Here is a 21,643-nt window from a genome sequence, read left to right as displayed (position 1 = left end):
ATTTCTTCACGTACAAGTTGAACCTTACGTCACTGAATCAGCGAGGTCCGGCTGTTTTCAAAATTATTTCACGAACGCTCATGTCTCTCGATAATTAAGTAATACTTGGAACGCAAAAACACGATAACGATTTCGTTAGTTAAGTAGAAAAATAACTGAAAACGAATATAAATCTTACGGTTGCTTTCCGGCCCTGAGGGGCGCTAGCGTAGCTCCAACTGTTAGATGGTAAAAATTTTAAAAACAGTGTGTGTCGCAACTGCATACTCAGAGGTGACAAAGGTCATGGAATGCTTATCAGTATCTTTCCAGACCTCGTTTTCCCGGCACAATGGAGCGTGACACGTACTCAACAAGTCATTGCAAATCCACTGCAGAAATTTGAGCCATGCTGCCTACATAACTGTCCACAATTGCGAAGTGTTGACCGCTCGATAATGTCCCATAAATGTTCCATGGGATTCATATTGGGAGATATGGGTGGCCAAATGATGCGCTAGAAGCGTCTAGAATATGCTTCAAACCAATGGCGAACAGCAGAGGTTGAAAGTACCATTTCCGTTGTAAATTACTTTATTTTCATATGACGGGTTCAGGACTGTTATAAACCCATCCTCAGGTGTCGTAGCTGTGTTGTGGTCCCCGGGCGCCGCGTGTACCAGGACATGGCACAGCTACGACACCTGAAGATGGACTTATAACAGTCCGAAACCGGTCGTGTGAAAATAAAGTAATTTACAACTTTTTCCGTATTTTCAAACTCTGCTATAATGCTCAGTTGCGGATTTTCTTCCAAGAGGATTGTTTGCAATGGCGAACAATTGTGGCCCGGTGACATGTTGCATTGTCATCCATAAAAATACCACCTTTTTTTGGGAACACGAAGTCCACGAATGGCTGAAAATTGACTCCAAGTAGCTGAATATAACAAGGATCCAGTCCAAGCTATATAAACAGCCCCCACACTATTATGGAGCTATCAGAAGCTTGCATGGTGCCTTGTTGACAACTTGGGTCCATAGCTTTGTGGAGTCTGTGGCACACTCGAACCCTATCACCAGCTCTTACCAACTGAAACCGGGACTCATCTGACCAGACCACGGTTTTCCAGTCGGCTATCACCAACAGCTGCTGTTGTTGTGGTCTTCAGTCCAGAGACTGGTTTGATGCATCTCTCCATGCTACTCTATCCTTTGCAAGCTTCTTCATCTCCCAGTGCCTACTGCATGGGGGCTTAATTAAAAAGAAAAGACTAATATTAATGAATAAATGCAGTAATTTTACTAGCTGTGTGACCGGTTACGAAGTCTCGTAACCGATTGGCCCTGACTATTATTAGCACGCAATCTGACTGCATAAAATAAAAATAAAGAATGGCAAGGAATTGCCATTAACACAATTGATTATTTAAGTCCCCTACAACTGTAAAAGCTACGAAACAACAAAGAACAAGTGTAACTCTTTTGTGTGTGGTAGTGTGACTCAACGTACATGTATCTGGCTCGGTTCTTTCTCAATACGACAAAATATTGTAAACAGCATTTACAACGAACTAATTGAAAAACAAGAAATACTATAATTGCACATAGAAACCAGAATTACAAGTCTAATAAATGAACACGAGCCAGATGCTTTGTTGACTGTACCTGTGAGCAAGAGGGATTGTTATTAAAGAAAACTGTAATACCTTTTTACCTCACTATAAGTTGACGAAAATATTCCATTACACCAGCATCATAAATCAAAAGCCCATCTCCTTTCTCAAGTATATTCTGACAATTGCATCTTCTTCCATCTATTCATTACACCTACCGAACAGTACAACATTTCAGTCAACACTCAGATCGTCTACTCTCTCGCCCAACAGAACAACGACTGCTCTTGACATCCTCTGAACTACTACTGCCCCAGTGGAGGCGGTGGAATAATAATCTTCGGTGCAATCTCTGGCGCTGTGACTCAGTGTAGCCACTTTTCACTAGTGCAACCTACATACTTCTGAATCTGCTTATCGTATTCATCTCTTGGTCTCCCTCTACGATTTTTACCCTCCACGCTGCCCTCCAGTACTAAATTGGTGATCCCTTGATGCCTTAGAACAGGGGCGGGCAAACGTTGCACGCGGATCACGAGCGCACAGCGCTGCACGTGTGCTGCTCGCGTGCAGGCGTCGACCGGGGCTGTGGCGACAGCCGACAGGTTGCGGCAGTGTAGTGCCAGGCTAAGCTGCGGACGTTGATGCGAAGCGAGCACTATGTAGTGAACGTTGTATTTCAAGAAACGGAGAAGTGGAGATTTGCTATCTTTTAAAAAGTAATGGGAGAATCATTTTTTCTTTGTGCAAAAACGTGACAATTCGAAATGTTTAATATGTGGCAGTATTCTCGCTGGTCAACGGAAGTTTAGTATTGAAGGCCATTATAATAAATTTCACAAGGACGAGTACAATTTATTGTCGGATTCTGAGCGGATGGGGAATTGACTGAGCTTAAGAAGAGCGATCTGACGATACCAGATGAATCTGTCGTAGTTGGCCGGCCGGAGTGGCCGAGCGTTTCTAGGCACTACAGTCTGGAACCGCGCGACCGCTATGGTCGCAGGTTCGAATCCTGCCTCGGGCATGGATGTGTGTGATGTCCTTAGGTTAGTTAAGTTTAAGTAGTTCTAAGTTCTAGGGGACTGATGACCACAGCAGTTAAGTCCCATAGTGCTCAGAGCCATTTGAATTTGTCGTAGTTGCTGTTGTCACGAGAGATCTGCGACTTTCTCTCGTCATGTCTCTCATCTAACTGATTTAACATTTTATGGAGCACTGTTTTCAAGTTTTCAGGACGACAACAATAATAGCCCAGCGGTATGTGCAAGTTATAAGACTGCACTTAATATAGCGAGAGCTGGAAAACCATTTGCTGAATTAATAAGTCTCGGTTAAGAGCAAACATCAGTGATGAAAATTTACGTAACTGTTTGTGTTTGTCTGTATGTAGAAATTTTGTTCCAGATATTAAACGTATTGTAAACTCCACATGTGATAATTAAATAAAACGTATCGTAGGTAATAGGTACTCTTTCAAACCATGATTTCTTTCAAGCACTCCTACTAACCTCATTCATTCACTCAATAAAGCAAGCTAGGAAACAAAACGCATTACAGAGGAAGGAGTGGACAGAAGGTATGGTGGGGAGGGGAGGTAAGCGGGTGGCCAGCTTGCCTCTGTGTGCACGCGGAACACCTGTTAACTGCACGCGTGCAAGTGCACCGCACATGTGCAGGATTCCTGCCCGCCCCTGCCTTAGAACATGTCCTACCAACCGATCCCTTCTTCTAGTCAAGATGTGCCACAAGTTTCTCTTCTCCCCAATTGTATTCAGCACCTCGTCATTAGTTATGTGATCCCTTCTACTAACAGATATGTTCACGATTTCAAGGGAAGCGCTGCAGGCGATGTCGCGCTATTAGCAAAGGCACTCGCGTAGCTCGTCTGCTGCCATAGCCCATTAACGCCGAATTTCGCTGCACCGTCCTAATGGATACGTTCGCCCTATGTCCCACATTGCTTTCTACTGTTGTTTCGCGCAGTGTCACTTCTCTGTTGGCACTGACAATTCAACGTAAACACCGCTGCTTTCAGTCATTAAGTGAAGGCCGTCGGCCACTGCACTGTCCATAACGAGGGGTAACGCCTGAAATTTGGTGTTCTCGACACACTTTTGACGCCGTGGATGTCGGAATATTGAATTCCCTAACGATTTCCGGAATCGAATGTCCCTTGCCTCTAGCTTGTAACCTCCCCCTCACTTATCGACCTTAATGACAGTGAAAAATTAAACCGCGTGTACCTAATGGAAATTTGGGAAAAGCAATCGTCACCGAGGTTAATTTGTCGGTAAAGAGGGAGGAAAGGGTTACATCTAAATGAAAGGAAAAATGCTAATGAAACTGGTGGAAATTAATTTTGAAAAAGGGGTAAAGTTAATAAAGAAAGTAAATGTGCGGCCGTTACGTTAACAGTTAACTAGCGGTAATTAGATATTTGAGATTTGGGGGAAATTACAGTCGCCAGTCCTAAGGACAAGTACTATAGTAACTTAAAAAGAAAGGTTATTACACATATAATTAGCACTAGAAGCGTGGCAACTGAAGGTTGACACGTGTAGTGTGAAAACTGAAAGTTTGGCAGAAGTAATAAATTTCGCTACACTCTGACTTAATTTAGCAAAAGAATTAATAAAACCGGAAAATCGAAAGTTAATTTAGTGACTGAAGTTAATAGTGAGCTTTCTTTCTGAAGCACATCGAAATTCAGTAAAATATGGTTAGTCTTGGACTATCTCAACAATCATTTCAAAAGCTACTTGAATCTACGCAATTTAGAAATAAGAGATTTAACTTTGAACTTGAATTAAATGATTCTGAACAATTAACAATAGTAAAATTTAGTACATACCAAGCTGAGCTGCAGTCACAGTCTTAATTTGTGCTTGTGTAATCTAAATATTGTAGCCAGCTATGAATACCTTAACTGAACTTTGAAATGAAAGCAATGAAATCGAATGCTGCTGCTTTAATGCTGGCGATTGAATTTCAACGACACTCGGGTTCATTCCGGAAAAGGAAGGAACCCTGCTTGGTAATGCAATTGGGACAATGAGCAACAAAGGTTCATGCCACGTTGCTGTAATTTTGTGATTTGAACAGTTTTAAGAGCTGAGGTCTGCCATACAGTTCTTAAACTTTACGCGCTTCCAGTCTTCCTTGTTGGTTGATTGAAGGTTTGAAGCCGTCGATTGAGGAGGTGGCGACAGTCACTCATTGTCAGCCGTCGCTGTTGCAGAAGCTGGATGTTGGCGCGCCTTCTTCTCGACACGGTCACCAGACGAAACGGGCTCTTGATGTGCACCAGCTAATGCTTCCCGTCCGCGACACCATGTCAGAAACTATCATCGCAAGTCGAGCGCAATTACATGCTGCCAAACGCCGAAAGCGCGGCAACTCGCGGAAGCTTCACACAACACACCTGCTCCACTCGCTACTCCAGCCAGACTCCCTCTGCTCAGCCCGCGCTCCACGCGGCAGAGTTAACACTAACAAAGATCCTACACACTTTGATTCTTCACACGACCTATCGATGTAATCGTTCGATAGCAGTATACAGTATATAAAGAGACGGAAATGTCATATCTTGAGGTAACAAAACAAAGAAAAAAATTATAGTACAATAGATGGAAATAGGAGGATATGCATTTCCGGCGTTACAAGCTCCAACTTCCATTCCCCTTTCAAAGTCTGTTAAATCCCATCGTGCGGTCATTATCATGCCGGAAACTTCTCCACATGAATCACCTGAGTCAAAATTACAGCACCGCCAAGGCCCGCTCGTTTATTTCTCGTGTACGCGATGCTACCGCCATCTGCATATGTGCAAATCTCTATCCCATGACATTTGTCACCTCATTGTGTGCTAGACCCGACCGAACTTACGTTATTGTAGGAAGTAGGTCAGAATACGCAGTCAGATCGCAGACTTGGGGCTCAGTAGAACTTTATGTACTGGATTCATTGCTATGACCGGATATTTTTATGTTACCCCGCCCATTACGGACCGTTCACCCAAGTCATATTAACTGAACTAGCTTCTTACATAACGTTAGCGCTGCGAAACTGAAGGCTGAAACTACTGAAATTAAACGCAATCTTTCAGCCATAAATAACCAGTACCGTTACAACCCTATAGTAAGTCATTGTCTAAGCATGTAAACTGATATTTGGTCATCGAACATAAATATCTAATAGTACAAATGTTGTGATTCATCCTCAGACGGTTTACACGCTTTCTTTATGACATGTGGTGTGCTTTTACAGATTAATTGTCCTAAAATATAAATAATACATAATTATAAACACGCCACACACAGATGGTTGCATTACAGAGTTTCGTTGCACGTGACTTACGTGAAACGTCGGTTTCGAGTGTTTGTTTTCATAACATTCGTCCAACAAAAATGGCTCTGAGCACTATGGGACTCAACATCTGAGGTCATAAGTCCCCTAGAACTTAGAACTACTTAAACCTAACTAACCTAAGGACATCACACAACACCCAGTCATCACGAGGCAGAGAAAATCCTTGACCCCGCCGGGAATCGAACCCGGGAACCCGGGCGCGGGAAGCGAGAACGCTACTGCATGACCACGAGCTGCGGACATTCGCCCACCAGATGTAAATGCATTCCCACTGCATCCTCGTTGTTGCACACGTAAATAGTTCTCACTGAACACTTTAGATTTGTCGCTGAGATCATTTCAACCAGTATCACAGATGCTACGATATATCGTAACATTTGACGATGATGTCGTATGTTTGGAAAGGATCATATATTCATTTACACAACTGTAATGCCTTTTACATTAGTTCAGAGACACTGAATTTTTTTTGAGTTGTTATTGCTAAATTAATTAATTATATATATATATATATATATATATATATATATATATATATATATATATATATATATATATATATAACAGTATAGTTAAAATAGTATATTATTTAATTACATTTAGCATCATGAGAATTATAGTAACATATAAATTTGCTACTTGAACTGCAGATAGGTGTACTAATATTATTTGCTTTGGAGGCTGGAAAGTAATTTTTGGAAATTTTTCAGGAAAGGGGTGTTAGCTAACTCTGTTTGTTCGTTAAGGATATAGTCTTTGTCTTCAAACAACAGCCACGGTCTCCATCATGTCATCATATGACAAAATTGCATCTAATAGTACATTTTCAATCTGATGTACGAGTAAGTGAGACGGTGCTTGTATCTTTTTGGATGACGACACTCAACGTCTGCAACTCTATCCGTCTGCATAAGTCGCCGAGTTGCCTCTAGACTGGGGAATGGCGCACCAGTTGAGTCAGCGTCTTTTTCCTTCCGCGAGCTTTTCACTCTGACTGGAAGGTGAATGTAATTCCTCTGCCAGAATCAAGGGGAACACCTGTTGCTGCTGTCGCTGAAAGTAAAATAGGAAAGTTTATCTCGGCCCGGGCCGCGGGATGAAGACATGCGCGTGCAACAGTTCTGTCGCCTTCGCTCTGGCGCTTTAAATATACTTAGCACACATGAGTTCTCCCGCGAGTCAGCGTGGCGTTAAGAAGTAAAGTGAAACCAGTCTCATTTCATTATTAATTTTATGCAAAATATACACAAACGTATGTATTTACTTTGCAGTTCACTGTAACGATTGTGGCAGAGTATAGTTTTCACTGTACCACGTATTAAAGTTTCTTGCAGGATAACTGTCCGTCTCGTTAAGACGACACATATACCGATTACTGATTTCGACACTCAAAGAGAGTCACACAACTGGTATGAAATTTTCCTAACATCAAGACAGATAAATTCCAAAATTATGATAATGTACCAATGGCGAGTATATGCTGTTACTGTTATGGTCTTGATTCCGCACACCGGTTTGATGCGTCTCTCCATGCTACCCTAACAGCCGTGTACCGCAAGTCTCTAGAGGAACGGAAGGTTCCAAATGATTGGAAAAGAGCACAGGTAGTCCCAGTCTTCAAGAAGGGTCGTCGAGCAGATGCGCAAAACTATAGGCCTATATCTCTGACGTCGATCTGTTGTAGAATTTTAGAACATGTTTTTTGCTCGAGTACCATGTTGTTTTTGGAAACTCAGAATCTACTATGTAGGAATCAACATGGATTCCGGAAACAGCGATCGTGTGAGACCCAACTCGCTCTATTTGTTCATGAGACCCAGAAAATATTAGATACAGGCTCCCAGGTAGATGCTATTTTCCTTGACTTCCGGAAGGCGTTCGATACAGTTCCGCACTTTCGCCTGATAAACAAAGTAAGAGCCTACGGAATATCAGACCAGCTGTGTGGCTGGATTGAAGAGTTTTTAGCAAACAGAACACAGCATGTTGTTATCAACGGAGAGACGTCTACAGACTTTAAAGTAACCTCTGGCGTGCCACAAGGGAGTGTTATGGGACCATTGTTTTTCACAATATATATAAACGACCTAGTAGATAGTGTCGGAAGTTCCATGCGGCTTTTCGCGGATGATGCTGTACTATACAGAGAAGTTGCAGCATTAGAAAATTGTAGCGAAATGCAGGAAGATCTGCAGCGGATAGGCACTTGGTGCAGGGAGTGGCAACTGACCCCTAACATAGACAAATGTAATGTATTGAGAATACATAGAAAGAAGGATCCTTTATTGTATGATTATATGATAGCGGAACAAACACTGGTAGCAGTTACTTCTGTAAAATATCTGGGAGTATGCGTGCGGAACGATTTGAAGTGGAATGATCATATAAAATTAATTGTTGGTAAGGCGGGTACCAGGTTGAGATTCATTGGGAGAGTCCTTAGAAAATGTAGTCCATCAACAAAGGAGGTGGCTTACAAAACACTCGTTCGACCTATACTTGAGTATTGCTCATCAGTGTGGGATCCGCACCAGATCGGGTTGACGGAGGAGATAGAGAAGATCCAAAGAAGCGCGGCGCGTTTCGTCACAGGGTTATTTGGTAACCGTGATAGCGTTACGGAGATGTTTAACAAGCTCAAGTGGCAGACTCTGCAAGAGAGGCGCTCTGCATCGCGGTGTAGCTTGCTCTCCAGGTTTCGAGAGGGTGCGTTTCTGGATGAGGTATCGAATATATTGCTTCCCCCTACTTATACCTCCCGAGGAGATCACGAATGTAAAATTAGAGAGATTAGAGCGCGCACAGAGGCTTTCAGACAGTCGTTCTTCCCGCGAACCATACGCGACTGGAACAGGAAAGGGAGGTAATGACAGTGGCACGTAAAGCGCCCGTCGCCACACACCGTTGGGTGGCTTGCGGAGTATAAATGTAGATGTAGATAGTGTGCAAGCCTCTTCATGTCCGAATGAATAATTACTGCACCCTTCATCCTTGTGAAACTACTTACTGTATCCCCCACCCCCTCCACCACCACCACCACCACCACCACCACCAAACACACATCACATTTCCCTGCAATTGGTGATCCCCTGATGCCTCAGAATGTGTCCTGTCAACGGATCCCTTCTTTTAGTCAAGTTGGGCCACAGATTTCTTGTCTCCTCAATTCTGTTCAGAACATGTTCATTAGTTATTACGCATCTGATCTTCAGTATTCTTCCGTACTACTACATTTCAAAAGCTCGTATTGTCCTCTTGTGTGAACTGCTTATCGTCCATGTTTCATTTCTATACATGACTACTCACCATACAAATACCTTCAGAAAACATTTGGTAACTCTTAAAATCGACGTTCGATATAAACAAATTTCACTTTTTCATAAACGCTTCTTGCCATTACCTGTGTACGTTTTATATCCTCACTACTTCGGTCACCATCAGTTATTTTGCTGCCCAAATAGCAGGAATCATCTACTATCCTAAGTGCCTCGTTTCCTGATCTGATTCCGTCAGCATTACCTGATTTAATTCGACTACATTCCATTATCTTGTTTTGCTTTTACTGATATTCATGTTATTTCTGCCTTTCAAGATACTGTCCGTTCCGGTAAACTACTCTTCCAAATCCTTTGCTGTCTTTCACGGAATTATGTATGGCATTTATATATCCATATTATAGAAATGGATGTAAGTACTCATATATATGTATGTATGCACATATGTATGTTCCACATATCCTCCTAAACACTGGGCCGACTTCAGCCAGACTTGGTACACTTATCAGTTACTGTTTGGAAAGAATATCTGTGGGAGTACAAACCACCTGCATACCAAACTGGTGGGGGTGAAAAAGCCGTGTAGCCCATGACACGCGAATACCCCTACTTTATTGATCCAGTTTTCGAAAATGAATGCACTTAGTGACTTGCAAGATATTTCTCACATAATTTCAAATATTTACGAAACTTTTGGACAGACAGCTATGGACAGACAGAGATGGGAAAGGATAAGATGGCAAGGGAGAGGGGAGGAAGAGACTGACAGAGAGAGGGGGAGACGGAATTGGACTTAGAGGAGAGGAGGAGATAGAAAGAGAAAGGAAAGAGGAAAATATGGACAGAGACAGGAGGAGGAAAAGATGGGCAGCGAGAGAGAGGAGGAAACGGGGAGGATAAGATGGAAAAAGGGAGGGGGAGAACGGATGAATTAGATGGGTGAGGTGGAGGTGGAAAGACGGGGAACGAGCAAATAGCAGAGGGCACAGGAAGGGGCGGGGAGGAGTATATGTGTATAGATAGAGAGAGAGAGAGAGAGGAGGATATAGGCAGAGTGCGGGTGGAGGAGCTGGACTAAAAGAAAACTGGAATAAATACGATACGAGTACATTTCCGGGCTATGCTGGGTAGTCAGCTAGTGCACACACACACACACACACACACACACACACACACACATATATATATATATATATATATATATATATATATATATATATATATATATATATATATATATATATCCTGACAATGACACCGGTGAAGGGCAGTGGACATCGAATCAAGCAAAATTTTCTACACAACCATAGTTATAAGATGCACAGCTGGTCATGAAACAACAACCAATCGGCGATGAGGCAGCAGAAGTGTTTGCATTTAAACAAACAAGACCCAGCTTATTCTTATTTAAATTAGCCAACAATAATGGTTTGAGCTGAGCAGTCAGAGTTAGCTATACTTTAAATTCCTACGGAAGCTTGGTCACGTTATACGCAAAATTTTCTCTGATGTTTACTAGTTAAAGCTTGACTATTAATTCAGTAATGCGTTAAGGTACTAAGCAGACTGCAGAAACATCACCCAATTATGATCGTCGATATGTGGTACTGTAAGGTGCAATGTTATTAATAACCATATGGACATTAAACCCCTTATTAACAATGAAATTTAAAGGACACATGTTGTAATTCATAATAATTTATGAAGAGCATGAATGATCTATTATTCTAAGAACTACATTGTTCAGTAGGTGTGTACTATGGTAATGATGAAAATGAGGACAGGCATTAAATTTTGGATAATCTTTTTCAGTTACATTCTTTTTGTAGCAAATGCTAGAAAATCTTGCTTCCATCATCGTTACAGCGTTAACAGGGTAGAAGAAATTATTAGGCCCAACCAAACACATTCACTTACCATACGAACTTCCATTCTTTGTCAATCATTAGCTGTTGTTTATATGGAGTGTGTTTTAGATGAAGTAGCTTACAACAGAAATGATTTGCAAATGCATCAATGTAAGAAAAGTTACTCTTTCTGCAGAGCTATGAACATAGCTTATTTAATAAATTTGTAAACAGTTAAGACAGCGGGTTATTATGTTTTACATGCAACATTATTTTCTTCTATTATGCATCCGATGCATTGAAATAAACTGTGTACAAATCAGTTGAAATCAAATTAATATCAGTTTCAGTTAGGGAGCTGGGAACGTTCGAAGATTTAGGATGGCTGCAACACACTATACGTAACTAGATGTGTTCACATGTATTTTCTTATGGTGAAATGTTCATTCAAGTGAGGTTTTCAAAGGAGTGCAGATTTTTCTGAGTACACAAATCAATACGGCGAGATTTTCGTTCTTCAGGAACGTCGTAGGGCATGAACATAAAGCATGTACCTTAAGGGGAGGTTCACTATCTTTGGCCCGAAAAAAACGTTCTTTGAGAATTTTTTTCTCAGTATTTGTTACAGATATCAATTTAAAATTTGGTCTAAGTGTTTATTGATATTTCCTCTACAAACTGGAATTTTTTCGGCCGGAAATGTCAAAGAGCAAAGGCGGAAGTGTCGTCGCAACGAAACAAAATTTCGATGTAGACCTCTAACGCGGTATGTCACAGGTCAGCCGGCTCGTCTGAAATCAAAACTGAGTTGACGTTATTGAAGTATACAAGATTCTTTAGGAGTGTAGCTCGCTTAAGTTATTTGGACCATAGGAAACAAAATGGCGGCCATTTGAAAAAAATAGTGTTTATTCATCGATTTTTTGACTTCGTCGGCCAAATAAAATTATTTATAGTTGATGGATCGGAATAAAAGTTGTACAACTCCTAGACAATTTAGTTAGCTTCGTCGGAAACAAAGAATTATGCCAATCGGTTCAGTAGATTTGAAGGTACCATACCACGCTATAAAAAAAACGTCATTTCGAGAAAAACGCGTTTGAAGTTTTTACTACATATAAATACAATATTATGCAACGTACGTTCAATCTGCTATTTCAAGTCCTCTTCCTCATAGAGGGCATTCTGCTCGATCTGGGCCATCCTGCGCTGCTCCAGAGCCGCTCGTACGGCCGGCGAAAAGCGGTTTTCGGCCGCTTGAATCCGGTGGTAGTCCGAATGCTTGGCGAACTGCGTCGAATAGAGTCCCAGGGTTACGTACATCGTTGTCATGATCTTCAGAATTGCTGAATACCCTTCGTTGAAGCTGCTCACAGCCAGGAGAGTCGCAATGTCCTCAGTCTTTGCACTAGAATGCAATGCTTGGGGGCTAACTTCCAAACACACGCGTTCAAACTTTCATTTGAATTTTGTGTGTTTCCTCCCAAGCACCGGTACAATAACTCGTCCACAGAAAGAAAAAACTGGTGCGTGAAAAAGGCCGATTTCAGGCAGGTGAAATTTTTTTGTTCAACCGCGATTAACAAACATTTACGTTCCGTATTCATCTACATCTACATCTACATCCATACTCCGCAAGCCACCTGACGGTGTGTGGCGGAGGGTACCTTCAGTACCTCTATCGGTTCTCCCTTCTATTCCAGTCTCGTATTGTTCGTGGAAAGAAGGATTGTCGGTATGCCTCTGTGTGGGCTCTAATCTCTCTGATTTTATCCTCATGGTCTCTTCGCGAGATATACGTAGGAGGGAGCAATATACTGCTTGACTCTTCGGTGAAGGTATGTTCTCGAAACTTTGACAAAAGCCCGTACCGAGCTACTGAGCGTCTCTCCTGCAGAGTCTTCCACTGGAGTTTATCTATCATCTCCGTAACGCTTTCGCGATTACTAAATGATCCTGTAACGAAGCGCGCTGCTCTCCGTTGGATCTTCTCTATGTCTTGTATCAACCCTATCTGGTACGGATCCCACACTGCTGAGCAGTATTCAAGCAGTGGGCGAACAAGCGTACTGTAACCTACTTCCTTTGTGTTCGGATAGCATTTCCTTAGGATTCTTCCAATGAATCTCAGTCTGGCATCTGCTTTACCGACAATCAACATTATATGATCATTCCATTTTAAATCACTCCTAATGCGTACTCCCAGATAATTTATGGTATTAACTGCTTCCAGTTGCTGACCTGCTATTTTGTAGCTAAATGATAAAGGATCTATCTTTCTGTGTATTCGCAGCACATTACACTTGTCTACATTGAGATTCAGTTGCCATTCCCTGCACCATGCGTCAATTCGCTGCAGATCCTCCTGCATTTCAGTACAATTTTCCATTGTTACAACCTCTCGATACACCACAGCATCATCTGCAAAAAGCCTCAGTGAACTTCCGATGTCATCCACCAGGTCATTTATGTATATTGTGAATAGCAACGGTCCTATGACACTCCCCTGCGGCACACCTGAAATTACTCTTACTTCGGAAGACTTCTCTCCATTGAGAATAACATGCTGCGTCCTGTTATCTAGGAACTCCTCAATCCAATCACACAATTGGTCTGATAGTCCATATGCTCTTACTTTGTTCATTAAACGACTGTGGGGAACTGTATCGAACGCCTTGCGGAAGTCAAGAAACACGGCATCTACCTGGGAACCCGTGTCTATGGCCCTCTGAGTCTCGTGGACGAATAGCGCGAGCTGGGTTTCACATGACCGTCTTTTTCGAAACCCATGCTGATTCCTACAGAGTAGATTTCTAGTCTCCAGAAAAGTCATTATACTCGAACACAATACGTGTTCCAAAATTCTACAACTGATCGACGTTAGAGATATAGGTCGATAGTTCTGCACATCTGTTCGACGTCCCTTCTTGAAAACGGGGATGACCTGTGCCCTTTTCCAATCCTTTGGAACGCTACGCTCTTCTAGAGACCTACGGTACACCGCTGCAAGAAGGGGGGCAAGTTCCTTCGCGTACTCTGTGTAAAATTGAACTGGTATCTCATCAGGTCCAGAGGCCTTTCCTCTTTTGAGCGATTTTAATTGTTTCTCTATCCCTCTGTCGTCTATTTCGATATCTACCATTTTGTCATCTGTGCGACAATCTAGAGAAGGAACTACAGTGCAATCTTCCTCTGTGAAACAACTTTGGAAAAAGACATTTAGTATTTCGGCCTTTAGTCTGTCATCCTCTGTTTCAGTACCATTTTGGTCACAGAGTGTCTGGACATTTTGTTTTGATCCACCTACCGCTTTGACATAAGACCAAAATTTCTTAGGATTTTCTGCCAAGTCAGTACATAGAACTTTACTTTCGAATTCATTGAACGCCTCTCGCATAGCTCTCTTCACACTACATTTCGCTTCGCGTAATTTTTGTTTGTCTGCAAGGCTTTGACTATGTTTATGTTTGCTGTGAAGTTCCCTTTGCTTCCGCAGCAGTTTTCTAACTCGGTTGTTGTACCACGGGGGCTCTTTTCCATCTCTTACGATCTTGCTTGGCACATACTCATCTAACGCATATTGTACGATGCTTTTGAACTTTGTCCACTGATCCTCAACACTATCAGTACTTGAGACAAAACTTTTGTGTTGAGCCAACAGGTACTCTGAAATCTGCTTTTTGTCACTTTTTCTAAACAGAAAAATCTTCCTACCCTTTTTAATATTCCTATTTACGGCTGAAATCATAGATGCCGTAACCGCTTTATGATCGCTGATTCCCTGTTCTGCGTTAACTTTTTCAAATAGTTCGGGTCTGTTTGTCACCAGAAGGTCTAATATGTTATCGCCACGAGTCGGTTCTCTGTTTAACTGCTCAAGGTAGTTTTCAGATAAAGCACTTAAAAAAAATTTCACTGGATTCTTTGTCCCTGCCACCCGTTATGAACGTCTGAGTCTCCCAGTCTATATCCGGCAAATTAAAATCTCCACCCAGAACTATAACATGGTGGGGAAATCTACTCGAAATATTTTCCAAATTATCCTTCAGGTGCTCAGCCACAACAGCTGCTGAGCCAGGGGGCCTATAGAGACATCCAATTACCATGTCTGAGCCTGCTTTAACCGCGACCTTCACCCAAATCATTTCACATTTCGGATCTCCGTCAATTTCCTTCGATACTATTGCACTTCTTATCGCTATAAACACGCCTCCCCCTTCACTGTTCAGCCTGTCTCTGCGGTATACATTCCAATCTGAGTTTAGGATTTCGTTACTGTTTACGTCTGGTTTCAGCCAACTTTCTGTCCCTAGTACTATATGGGCGTTGTGATCGTTTGTTAATGAAAGCAGTTCTGGGACCTTTCTATAGACGCTCCTGCAGTTTACTATTAGCACATTAATATTGTTATTCCCTGTTGCATTTTGCCTACTCCTATCTTGCCGCGTCTCAGGAGGCGTCTTGTCGGGCATAGGGAGGGGATTCTCTAACCTAAAAAACCCCCATGTGCACTCCACACGTACTCCGCTACCCTTGTAGCCGCTTCCGGCGTGTGGTGCACGCCTGACCTATTCAGGGGGACCCTACATTTCTCCACCCGATAGCGGAGGTCGAGAAATTTGCACCCCAAATCTCCGCAGAATCGTCTGAGCCTCTGGTTTAAGCCTTCCACTCGGCTCCAAACCAGAGGACCGCGATCGGAAAAACCGTTTCAGGGGTGGATTCTAAACACTTATATGGATCCAAAAATGCAATTTAAAAAGAATCAATTTTTTGAACCAAAAGATAGTAAACCTCCACTTAACTCTACAACAGAGTGACTCCAGTGAGATAGATCTGTCACTTGACAAGGATTCTCGACAAGGGATTGGTAAGAATCGAAGTCTTTCCGAAATAACCATGAAACCATGAACGCAGAATTGTAAAAATACGTCGAACGCAAATGGGGTTAAGTTTGTTTTCATTTTTTATTGGTTCTGCTTTTATAAAAATTTTACTTCTTCTCGTTGGATCTTATTGTATTCATCATAGTGTGTTAAATATTTCACTTTGCTACAAATAACTTTGTAATTTAATTTGGATAATAATGAATTATAACATAGTACCAACTGTGTGTCAAACAACATTCTGTTGAAATTTAAGGGACCAGGTCATGATGGAATAGTAATAAATAAATAGTTTTCTCCATGCAGTCTACAAACAGTACAGGCAATGTGGTGATGCCAAAAATATCGTCCGTCACACACCTAAAAATGTTGTACTGTGATATATTTTATTTATTTAGCGTATGGCAAGTACAAATCACGTATGAAAAGTCTAAAAGTACATAACATACAAAACAGTTACAATATCACAAACAAACATCTAGGTTAGAAATATAATCGGTTGCACTGTTAGTCGCATCCATGAAGTCCCTTGTTGGCCCAGGGTAGGCCCTCAGAGGGCATTCTACCACGATATGGTGAATTGTCTGCCTGTCAGCGCCGCAGTCGCACTGTGGTGATGGCACTATGCTCCATTTGTACAAGGAGTCCGCACAGCGGCCGTGGCTCGTCCTCATCCTGTTAAGGGTAGACCAGATTTTGCGGGGCAAGTCAAAGCCCCGAGGTCTGTTAGATGTTCCCAATAAGGTGTTAACCTGAGGCGGTGTCTTTTCCTCCCATCTTCTCTCCAGCGGTCCTCAAGAATAAAAGCGTTCTTTACCAGATCTTTGGCACTTGCGAGAGGGGGGTGTCTGGATTTCAATCTATTTTGCTCGATTCCATTACTCAGGGTGTGGATAGGAAGATCTGGGCTATTTTGGATTTTTCGACACTCCCTGACAAGTGCGTGTTCTCTGCGCAAATGTGGCGGCGGAATATGGCTCAATACAGGCAGCCATTGGACAGGAGTTGACCTGATCGTTCCAGAGATAATCCTCATCGTTTGGTTCAAGACTGCATCCACCTTCTTGATGTGAGCACTATTTAACCATATTGGGGAACAGGACTCTGATGCAGAATAGACAAGTCCTAGCGCAGAGCTACGCAGAACGGAGGCAGTGGACCCCCAACTAGTGCCACAAAGCTTTTGGACAATGTTGTTTCTAGTTCTGACTTTTTCAGCAGTGTTTACAAGGTGTTGTTTATAGCTCAATGTTCTATCGAGTGTCACGCCCAGATACTTTGGTGTTCTATTATATGGAAGAATGCCGCCATCAAAGCGGATCTTGAGCTCTTTGTTTGCTAATTTGTTATTCAGGTGGAAACAAGTGGCCTCTGTTTTGGATGGGCTGGGTTGGAGCCTCCAGTCACGGAAGTATTTTCCTAGAGAGGTCAAATCGCTGGATAGTGTGATCTCAGTTTCCTCCATAACTCGATGTTGTGTGGCCAAGGCCCAGTCGTCCGCATATCCGAACATTTTGGATCTCGTCCTAGGCATATCGGCTATATACATGCTGAAAAGCAGTGGAGCCAGTACTGAACCTTGGGGCAGGCCATTATTAAGTTTCATGAGTTTACTTCTGTTGTTACCGATGACAACCTGGAATGGTCTATTGCAGAGCATTTCGTTGATAAGGTTAGCCGTTTTTAGACATGGCACGATGCGGAGGAGCTTATAAATCAGGCCCTGTCTCCAGACAGTGTCGAACGCCGTGTACTGTGAAAATGTTACCGACAAACTGCAATTTTCTTCATGTCTGAGCCTCTTATACGTCATACCTGTTAATACTATACACCTGTGAGAACTTCGAGGTCACCAATAAGGTAAGGCATGCATGAAACACGCTTTCAGTGCGTTTGTAGAGCACTCTAAGCGAGTAACTAGCAGAATTTGACTCGTGGAACTAACAAATTAAGTGTCCCTGATTACAGTACACAGTCCTGCACTTAAAAGTCGGCACCGGGAAGCCTTCGTTGACATCACCGCCATCGTCCTCATTACCACAGAGCACTAATTAACGAACAAGTAACTGATTAAAAGGAACGGGCGAGGGATTGAGACGTTCGCCTTAAAACCTGCCATTACAGAATTCTACGAACTGTGCTCTGTGAAGCAGTAGCACTGAGGAACTCCGTGTTAATGAGAAGCTGCTGAGAATTCTCAGATTTCTCTCTCCTCTTGCCGCGTCCTCTGCTCACAACCTCTTGTAAAACACCCTCTCTTGTCTGCTTTCTTTTTTGTAATTGTATGTACATTGATGTCACTCCAAGTCCTTCCGCGGCTCCCCTGAGAGAGCGCTAATTGTTTAAACTGAGATGCTCCGCTAACCAGAGCAGCAGATTCTGCATTCTCGTAAAGGTTAATATAATCACGTAATTTTCTCGATTAGTTGTGTATTTTGTTTGGAATACAGAAATCTACTTAATCTCTTAAACTTTTCGTAGTAGGTAGGACATAACAGTATTCTCTTATTTGAAAGAAAACATATCGAAGCGTGTTTTCTACTTACGGCATTTTTGTTTGATTTCTGCTTTCAAACGACACTTTCAAATGCAAGTGGAAATCAGATGGAAATGTAATAATGTCTATTTTTTACATGGAGCTGGAGAAGGCAAAAATTCTAGAGGGAGATATTGATTCTAGTATATCTTGTTCTTCGTCACTTCAAGGTTTTAGCAGTATGCCTGTTACTTTTGTAAGACCATCTTTTTCTCGATTTGTCATCTCTTTCTCCTGAGACTTGTAATTGTTTACAACGAACGCAATTCTTTCTTCTTTCATGAGTTTAAGATGCTGCCTCCATATTTTTCCTGTGTGCTACCACTTTGTCGTTTAGGCAAAATATTTCTAATTATTTTCGTATATTCTTACATCTTGTAAGATTCCTCATGGAGCAACCCTAAAAATTCCATTTCAGCTGATCGTATGCTGCTTTTGTCTTTCTTTTTCTTCAATCCAGACTCACTAACGTAAGGTAAGACAAGCACAATCAGTGTTTTAGAAGCTTTAATACTGTGTCTTTTCTTGTCTTTGTTCTTATTTATAGTTCCACATACATGCTGAAATTTATTGTTTACATTCTGTACGTCATTACAATTATATAAGTAGATATCGTATCCTAAATATCTAAACTGACGACTTGTTTCAGTGTCTTATCTTCAGTAACAATTTTGGATCAGACTAGGTGATTTTCATAGTGAGCCATAATTTATCTTTAAGCGGTGGACGTTTTCCGATTGTAGTATTCTCTTCCTAATTCGTATAATCCATACTGTAAATGTTGTAAATTTGCTTCCTTATTTTGTATTAAGACTCCATCATCTGCTTATAGCATAGCAATCAAATGACAGCTTTTTTATCAGTTGTGTACTCTCATACAAGTCATTCTTCCATTTTCACATGTGATCATCAATACAGATGTTAAAGGGAGCCAGGGACAACTTACATCCTTGCCCGACGCGTTGATTTATTACTATCTCTTGTTTTTTGAGCTGCCTCTGTCTCGTTCTTTTGTTATTGTCGGTATATGTTTCTAATAACTGTCAAACGTTTTCTCGAAGTCGGGAACGATAACATGAGTTTCTAGAACGACTCCGCGTTGTTTTTCTGAAATTCTTTTAATGCTGAAAGTACTGCCGTTCGGCGAAAGTCTCTTACTAAGTCCACTTTTTTCTTCCTTCACGAATACATCTCCTGTGCTCTCAAGCGATCATTTAATATCTTTGTGTAAATTTTATAAACTGTATTTCAAAGACCTCCTCGGTAATTGTCACAAATTTTTCTAAATTCTTATCTGAAACATGACTTGCATCTGCCGTCTTCTAATCAGCATTCGTTGAATAAGTGTAAAAGCGTTAAATCAGACAGCATCCGTCCATATTTGACAAGTTTGGCAATTCTACCATCTGGGCCGCACGGTTTACAACTTTTGAGGCTTTTTAAAACCCGTTGGAGATCGTCTAAAGTTTTTGAATCAATTGTATTGTTGAGTTATTTATTCGCTAATTGTTCCAGAAGTTTCATTTCACCATTGCTTTTTTGTAATGTTTTTTCATCCGTTGTTGTTTTTCAACAGTTTATACGCAAAATTATGTGTTCCACGAGTGTTACGTTCAGTGTTTGTAGTTAATTTATTCCAAGAATGGTGATGTGCTTTTCTTATTACCTGTGTAGCGCAGTTTCGATTACTTTTATACTGCTGCTCTGTTTCGTGTCTTCTGTTTTGTAGTAGAAGTTCGTAAGCTTCTTGCTTTTTTTCACAGCTTCATCTAGCTCTGAGTTACACATCCTCGACTCTCTCCATTGAAGTTCATTCAACAAGTAGCTGAGAAAGTGAGTGTAAGGTGAAAGCGTTAGCTCAGCAGCGGGAATCGTGGTGGGCTATATCAAACCAGAAACAGCAAAGTGTAGACATGAATTAATATGAAATAAAAGCGAGCAAAATTGTGCACCCTGGTACTTGTGCATAGTCTGCTGCTTGTGAATGGCACCAAGCAAGCTGGCGGTCTTGAAGAAACTGTCTAAAGTATTGATAATCATCTATGCTGATTAATAAGCAATGTCCTCGCTGAGGACAAGTTTGGAATTTAACCTAGGACATTCGAGAAGGATATCGATATCAAGGGGAACGAACACGCGACTTTCATCGGTTCTAAGATCAGTGCAAGTTTCAGGAGAGACACAGCTACTCCATGAAGAAAATATTTCCTTCCCGTTTCGTTCATGTCGCTACAGATCTCTGCGGAGGTACTGTATAGAGTTTTGTGGGAGAGACTAATGAAATTCAGTCTTCAATTCATCACTCTGTAGTTCTCATCAGAACGCAGAACATTTATGGATATCAGAAAGACAGGCAACTGTCATCAACTAATAGCGTACCATAAGCAATTAGCTATCACTGAACTGCTATATTAGTCATGAGCTTCCTGAGCCATACCAAGCAGGTAACGGTTACTTACTACTGCGTACTTACAGTTTTCGCTGAAATAGCCCCAACACGTGGTAAACAGGCAGTCGTTCTGAAGGTCTCATGCCCTTCTTTGTTCTGTCGCTCGTACGTCTGTAGCGTTCTCTGTACTTACAGTACTTCACTGCTCCGTTCCAGACAGTCATCATTTTGAAAGTACAGACAGATATTTACGATGATTCTAATTCTGAAATTTGAAACTTTCCCGGAGTACAGATTGTTCCATAAAACTTCGGGAAAATTGCCGGATGTCCGCAACTCCCTGCCATGATACACTCCTGGAAATGGAAAAAAGAACACATTGACACCGGTGTGTCAGACCCACCATACTTGCTCCGGACACTGCGAGAGGGCTGTACAAGCAATGATCACACGCACGGCACAGCGGACACACCAGGAACCGCGGTGTTGGCCGTCGAATGGCGCTAGCTGCGCAGCATTTGTGCACCGCCGTCGTCAGTGTCAGCCAGTTTGCCGTGGCATACGGAGCTCCATCGCAGTCTTTAACACTGGTAGCATGCTGCGACAGCGTGGACGTGAACCGTATGTGCAGTTGACGGACTTTGAGCAAGGGCGTATAGTGGGCATGGGGGAGGCCGGGTGGACGTACCGCCGAATTGCTCAACACGTGGGGCGTGAGGTCTCCACAGTACATCGATGTTGTCGC

This window comes from Schistocerca cancellata, chromosome 1 (genome assembly GCF_023864275.1).
Source record: "Schistocerca cancellata isolate TAMUIC-IGC-003103 chromosome 1, iqSchCanc2.1, whole genome shotgun sequence".
Classification (NCBI taxonomy): Eukaryota; Metazoa; Arthropoda; class Insecta; order Orthoptera; family Acrididae; genus Schistocerca; species Schistocerca cancellata.
The sequence above is the reverse complement of the archived record's forward strand: the minus strand, read 5'-3'. Positions refer to the sequence as shown.